The sequence below is a fragment of the Erythrolamprus reginae genome, chromosome Z (genome assembly GCF_031021105.1).
Source record: "Erythrolamprus reginae isolate rEryReg1 chromosome Z, rEryReg1.hap1, whole genome shotgun sequence".
Taxonomy (NCBI): domain Eukaryota; kingdom Metazoa; phylum Chordata; class Lepidosauria; order Squamata; family Dipsadidae; genus Erythrolamprus; species Erythrolamprus reginae.
In genome coordinates this window covers 112,718,206-112,724,494 of record NC_091963.1, presented here as the reverse complement: position 1 = coordinate 112,724,494, position 6,289 = coordinate 112,718,206, and positions in this window count along the sequence as shown.

Below are 6,289 nucleotides of genomic sequence, written 5' to 3'. Positions count from 1 at the left end.
AGTCACTAGCAACATGTAGTGCATGTTGTGACTATGCATAAAGGAAAAAAAACATTTGGAAATGCTCATAGGAGTGATTTCATGTGTTGAATCCTATTTCAAATAAAATTACAATCTGTTTCAGAAATGTCACTGGAAATATCTGAATTCTGCATCCTAGCCCCCAAATCTCACAACCAAAAGCATTCTGTTATAAAGTTCACTTTAATTGATAATTTTCTTTTTGAGTATTTTAATTTTATTCCAAACTTCAAGTATTGCATTATAATTGCAATATAATGTTGTAATATAATAGTTAAAATAATTTATTTTGATTCAAACTTATCTTTAGCTTAATGCTTTGAATACATTATAGCATAACCGTTTGTAGACTGTAAACCAACTTTATTAGGCATGAAATATTATAATTGTTTAAGCCATCAGTGTCCAACCTTTTGGTTTGCCTAGGCCACATTAAGAAGAATTGCCTTAGGCTACATATATAATACAGTGAATGTATATAAATAACAAACTTCCTTTATTGCTCAATATTTTTATTATATCTTTTTTCTCCACTTTTAAACAGTGCAATATCATATACCTTCAATTTTCAATACAATACAACGAATTTACATTTATATTCGGTATTTATCATCCAACTATATGCTGCCTCCTTTACTTTTATCACCTGGAAAACTTTTGTATAAACTTTTCAATAACATTATACAAACTTACAATACTATTTGCTATTACAACTCATCTATTTGCTTTCACTTATCTATTACATTTTATTACATTTAGGCCAAAGTGGTTATTTTCAAACGTCATACATCCTTATTTACCTCTTAAAATTTTCTTTACCTTTATCATGTACAAAATGCTCTTAAAATAGAAAAGTTATTTAATCTTAAATATTAATTATCCATATTTAATCATCAAAATCTTACAAGATACGTATTATCATAACCATATCATTCCCAAGGGAAGAGAAGAAACCAAATTATATCACTTAAATCTACTTATTTTCTATCATTACATATCAACACCATCGGTTTAATAAAACCTTATTCAGTTCTTAATGGAAATATAGTATTCGATTATCAATCCATCTAATCAGTATAAATTTATTTTATCTAAAAACCTTTAATAAAATAAAACTACCTCTTCTATCATTATATCTATTTCTCATATTTCATTAGGTTAGCCTATTGTAATTGTACTTTCACTGCCAACCTAATACTGTATAATTATCATGCCCTACTCTATTTATACTTCAGTGTCATCTTCCCTATTCTATTTATGTTTTTTTCACTGTATACCCAGTGTAATCACCTTCCCTAATCGATTTGTATTTATTCACTGCAAACCCAATGTAATTATCTTCCCTAAGCTATTTATGTTCTTTCACTGTAAACCCAACGTTAGGAAGAGGGGTGGGGCCAATGGCCACGATGAAGTCCCCCTTCGCCCCTGCTTTGAATCCCCACCATCTGGGGGTCCTGGTTCCCATGGAACTGGGCCAGATCCTCCCTGGAGGGGAGGTGAAGATGGGTCGCTGCTGGGGGTCTGGTTTGGGGTCAGCATACCGCCCCAGATGAACCAGTTTGACCTCCAATGGTGGTGGTGCGAAATCGGCCAGGCTGCCATGCCTGAGCCGACCTAAGTCGTGGCACTGACACCGCAACGCAAGGATTGAAGCAGCGAGAGAACACCTGGGAAGAGAACTTTAATAAGTGTGCTGGAGAGATGAAAGAGGAATTTTAAGCTGTGCTGGTGAGTAAAGTGGCCAAGATTGGAGACTGTTTTAGCTTATTTTGGGTTCGGAATAAAAAAATAAAGTTACAGGAAATGGAAGGAAGCAGCTGCATCTGTGGTGAGGAGACACTAAAAGCTTCTGAAATAGCAAGAGACCAAAAGTGGATTTAACAAGTAAAGATATATAAGTTGGATTATAGTAATATCTTTAAAATTTTAAAAAGATTGATTTACCTCTTATTTTAGTGAAAAATTTCAGCTTTCATGTAAGAAAATAAAGGAACTCTAGGGAATTTGCAAAACAGTTCCACCTGCTGGTTGGAGGACCTACTACAAGAGAAATTCTGGATTTATTCTCCGACAAATACGATTTTGCTACCTCCACAGTGCAGCAGCAAAATTGCGCTGGTCCCACAAGCACTTATAAGCTGTGGGGGCGAGTGCAATTTACCGTTCCAGCTCGTAGCCCACTGCTGATACCAATACATTCATGAGATTGAGTGGGATGGAAAAAAAGAACAAGTAGTGAAGGGAATGGATTGTTGATAGGTACAATGATGATCCATTTATTAACAGTAGCCCCCCATGTAAAATATATTTTCTGTAACAAATTGATCTATTCTCTATGGTTATCATAAGGTCTGTGAAATAATATATTTGAAATATAGAATCATAGAGCTGGAGGAAACCCTCCAACCCCTTACTTAAGGTAATAACTTTATATATTATGTGAATTAAAGGGCTGTCCTATCTATTCTTCAAAAACCTCCGGTTGTCTACAATCCCAGGAGACAAGCTCACTGATTAATTGCTCTCACTGTCAGACAATTTCTCCTTACTTCCAGATTAGATCTCTTATTGACAAGTTTCCACCCATTACTTCTTGCCTCACCCTCTGGTGCCCTACAAGCAGGGGTCTCCAACCTTGGCAACTTTAAGACTTGTGGACTTCAACTCCCAGAATTCCTCAGCCCGCAAAGCTTCTGGGAGTTGAATTCCAACAAGTGTTAAAGTTGCCATGTTGGAGATCCCTGCCCTAGAGAATAAGTAAATCCCCTCTTCTTTATTAAAACAGCTAAAGTACTAGAAGACAGCTATAATGTTCCCCTAATCATTATTGGGTTAGAGGTGCCTAGCTCCCTCAACCGTTTGTCATATGATTTAGCCTCTTGACCTCTTGTCATTTTTGTTGCTCTCATTGTTTCTATTGTGGGGATCTGAACTGAATGCAATATTTTAAATGTAGTCTCATTAGCATGCTGTAAAGTACTACTATACTTCTCATCTATTATCATGTCAGGACTGTTAATGGATTTTTTGGCAGCTGCAGCACACTGCCGGCTCCTGCTTAAGTGATGGTTCACTAAGACATCACAGTTCCAGGTACCACCTATTCTGTATATGCACAAGATGTTACATCTAAATAAGCAACATAAAGAAAGTGAGAATTGCAACCAAATGAGAACGTCAAGAAAAAATGTAAAAGAAACCTGTTGGCCAAAACCCAAAAATAGAAGGTAGTGATCTAATAGAAAAAAAAGATATAAAAGAGAAACAGTCATAGAATTATTCAAAAGAGACTTGGGGTAGATGATACATGTGAAAGTTTGTTCGTTGAACTAGAGCAGCGATCCCCAACTGTAGTCCATGAGAAAATTTTGGTGGTCTGCAAAAATTTTTTTGCATTTTTCATATGCACTAAATCAGTGATCTTCAAGTTATGGCCCCTGGGCCACATAGGTGCAAGTGTTGCTGTCGAGATTCTCCCCCTTCAGGGTCTTTTTGTGCAGGTCAGAGGGGGGCAGAAATTCCAACTTGGAGTTTGTTTTAGCCTTTTGGTGAGGGGCTTTGGGTGAAGGCTGGAGGGAAGCGTTGCCGGTGGTGAAGAGCTGGAAGGACTTGTTCCAGTGGGACTGCATCATAGCCTGGAACTGGCTGACCATCTCATCAACCCTAATTTAGCTCAGCAAGAGTAGTTGAGAAACAAACAGTAGTCGGGCAGGAAGAAAAGCGGAAAAAAACCCCATAAAAACCTTACATCAGCAAATGGTCAGCAAAGGCTCGATTCTCCTCCTCAGTCACCAAATGTTAAAAGCTGGATGTAGGCTAGTTTGAAGGAAAAAGGCAGGAGGCAGCGTTGCATAAAAATAGCTATTTATTCAAAGAGGACTCAAACAATTAACAACAGAACTAGGGCTGATAAGCTTCATTATTTATGGAGAAACATAGGATTAAATAGTGTATTTTGGATTTCAGTAGTAGTAAATAGGTAAGGAAATTGTATCTCATTTAGGCCTTTGAGGTGAGGAGAGGCCAGGCACCCTAACCCTAACCCTTGATGTGAGTGATATCAAGTTGGCCAAGCTCTCCCAATCACATGACCACCCAGTCACATGATCACTAATCACCCCCTCCACTAAGTCACATGACTGCAAAGCCACTCCCACCCACACACATGATCAACAAGTCACATGATCACCAAGCCACCCCGGTCACATGACAACAAAGCCACACCCATCCAGTCACATGACCAATAACCCCCCCCCAGCCAGTTACATGACTAGCAAGCCATGCCCACAAAATAAACCATGCCTACAGAATGGCAGTAAAAAAAATTGGAAACCACCCATCCAACAATTCTGCTGTTATAGATGTTTACTACATTAACATCATAGGCCAATACAATACGTTTTAAATTTCTATCAAGTGACTTTATAAAAAACATTCCTCTGCAAGCAAAGCATTTCAGAAATAATTTCAGATATGTTTGCAGATTAGATGTAGGGCTAACCATAATTGAAGCACAAGGATTTTCTTTTACTGACTTGCTTACTGCAACTGTTAGGTTTTATTAAGGCTGCAGTAAGAACACTTTTCTCAAAACTAAACTCCAGTGGAATCAACTAATGTTATATAATATGAAACTCTTAAAACCTAAAACACTATCTATCTATCTATCTATCTATCTATCTATCTATCTATCTATCTATCTATCTATCTATCTATCTAAATACACAATAATACACAATGATGGTTATAGAATATATAGTGGAGAAGAAATATGAGATATAGGAGAAACTATAGGACAGGGGATGGAAGGCACTCTAGTGCGCTTATGTACGCCCCTTACTGACCTCTTAGGAATCTGGAGAGGTCAACCGTGGATAGTCTAAGGGGAAAATGTTGGGGGTTAGGGGATGATACTACAGAGTCCGGTAATGAGTTCCACACTTCGACAACCCGATTACTAAAGTCATATTTTTTACAGTCAAGTTTGGAGCCGTTAATATTAAGCTTGAATCTGTTGTGTGCTCTTGTGTTGTTGTGGTTGAAGCTGAAGTAGTCTTTGACAGGCAGGACATTGCAGCGGGCAATACTTAGATCATGTTTAAGGCGATATAGTTCTAAGCTTTCAAGACCCAGGATTGTAAGTCTAGTTTTGTAGGGTATTCTGTTTCGAGTGGAGGAATGAAGGGCACCTTGTGAAGTATCTTTGAACATTTTCAACGGTGTTAATGTCTGAGATGCAATATGGGTTCCAAACAGATGAGCTGTATTCGAGGATGGGTCTGGTGAAAGTTTTGTAAGCTCTGGTAAGTGTGAGATTTCCAGAGCAGAAGCTACATAGGATTAGATTAACAACTCTTGAGACCTTCTTAGCGATGTTGTTGCAGTGGGCTTTGGCACTTAGATCTTTAGTCCTTGAATGAGTGGGGATTATCTTTGATAATTTGTTTATTAAGTTTGTATTTGAAGTTCTGATTCTTTTTGCCTATGTGTAGGACAGAGCATTTGCTGGTTGAGATTTGGAGTTGCCATGTCAGTCAGAAACTGAGTCTAAGTCTTTTTGTAGAGTAGTTGTGTTATCAGTGTTGTTGAAGACACCGTTCCCTGTAGGTTGCGCAAGCCTGCGCCAGCGCACCCCAAAACGCCCCTCCGCGCACCCTTTTCCAAGGGTGCGCACGGAGCCACGCCCCCCCCGGGCCTCTAGCCCCTTCGCGCCCCTGGCTACTCGCTGCTGCCCCCGCCCAATCTGCCTCTCTTTCTCCTCTGCTTCCCGCCTTGGGGTGCGGCTCCTCCCGCAGCGGGAGCATCCGCCCCGCCGGTCTCGTGGTCCCTTCGCCGAGAGCGATTTTGTCCCGGGCTCTCAGCGAGGGGGCTGCAGGAGAGGTGGGGCAGGCGTTCTCACAGCGGGGGGCGGCGAAGGTGATTTTCAATGTCGGGCGTGCGGGCCGGCGCGCGCTCTCCCCATCCAACTGCCAGCCCGCCCGGAACATTCAAAGTAAGAAAAACCTTCGCCGGCAAAGGTTTTTCTTACTTTGAATGTTCCGGGCGGGCTGGCAGGGGGATGGGGAGAGCGCGCGCTGGCCCGCACGCCCGACATTGAAAATCACCTTCGTCGGCCTCCGGAGAACGAGAGAAAGTGAGAGCGACAGAGCAAGATAGAGAGAAAGTGAGAAAGAGAGAGAGAAAGAGGGAGGATAGAAAGAGATAGCAAGAGAGAGAGAACAAGAGAGAACGAGAGAAAGAGTGAGAGAAAGAAAACAAGAAAGAG